Here is a 1,383-nt window from a genome sequence, read left to right on the forward strand (position 1 = left end):
TCTTGATGTAATTGAGAGTTAGGGATATCTTCTCTCAACTTGGTTATGTCAATTGATTTGAGTTTCCTGTAATCAGCATGCTTCATTTTTAGTGCAGGCCTCACCGCCCTTAGCTCACATATCACGGTAGCATGGTCAGAAAAATATCTCTCCGGAAAGGGCTCACCATCCACAATATCATCGACCTGCCGTGTTATAAATAAGTCTAAAGTGTGGCCATGTATGTGCGTGGGTCGTTTGACATGCTGGACCAGACCCATAGAGTTCAACAGATCCTTGAGCCGGATGGTGCCGGTCAGCATCTGACGGAACATCCATGTGAATATTAAAGTCGCCACATATTAGCAGTAACTCATTACACATGACTAAGACACTCGTAGTCACGGGATGATCCGAAGAGGATGTTGGTCTATACAAGATGACAACCCGCAGACGACCAGCTCCGAACTCCACAAGCCATTCCGACACTTCAAACGAAGACCGCTCTTCTGAGACCATTTGGTTACATCAAGACCGTCCCGATATAATAGCGCAGTCCCACCACCCACCACGATCTGCACGCGGACAGTGGTAAAGCTTAGAATAACCGGGTTGAGTGAGCTCACTGAAAATCGCAGAATTACGATCATTGACCCAGGACTCGCATATCGCAAATAACGCAGCCCTCATATCACATACCAGGTCCACAAAAGCCGTTTATTTATTCCTTAATGATCTTGCATTCAAACTACATGACTGAAAGGACCTGTTGTCCAGGTTGCCAAAGATTGCATTATGTCCAACACTTATAAGTGCGTCACGTGCTGGCTTCCTGCACGGATACGAAGATGAGTTGGCACATTCCAAAGCCGTAAACACAATAGCTCTGTAACAACGCCTCCGTTATGAATAAAAGCCAAGTTTGCACTGAATAGCCAAGTCGAAGATATTGGAAGCCATAAATCTCTTGAAAGTTGCCATATCCCGTATCCAAATACATTTCCATCCCTTGACGATGGCTCTAGACATCCGTTCGAAGAGTTCTTTGAACAAATAGAGCCCCAGTTAGGAATAAAATGACTGAAAACCAAGACCACCCAACACCGTGTCCGTGCATGTTCGTATCTCTCTATGTGTCCATAACTTTCAATCTCGGACTGAAACGACACTTTGCATCAGCAAGGCTATCAATATTGGCTATGAGTCTTTATGGTTAAAATTGAACGTTGTTTTGTTTAGAAATCTCCCTTGAGACTTGTGAGACAAAGAAAATAGAACTGAGCCGTAAAATTTGACCATAAAGCCTCTTAGCCATGCCTGAATACGAACGTGGCCTACGCTTTAACAGGATGCGCAGTGCAATACTAGGGAATCACCTAGAAGGTGCAAGCACGTGCACAATTT

The sequence above is a fragment of the Montipora capricornis genome, chromosome 2, assembly GCF_036669925.1.
Source record: "Montipora capricornis isolate CH-2021 chromosome 2, ASM3666992v2, whole genome shotgun sequence".
NCBI lineage: Eukaryota > Metazoa > Cnidaria > Anthozoa > Scleractinia > Acroporidae > Montipora > Montipora capricornis.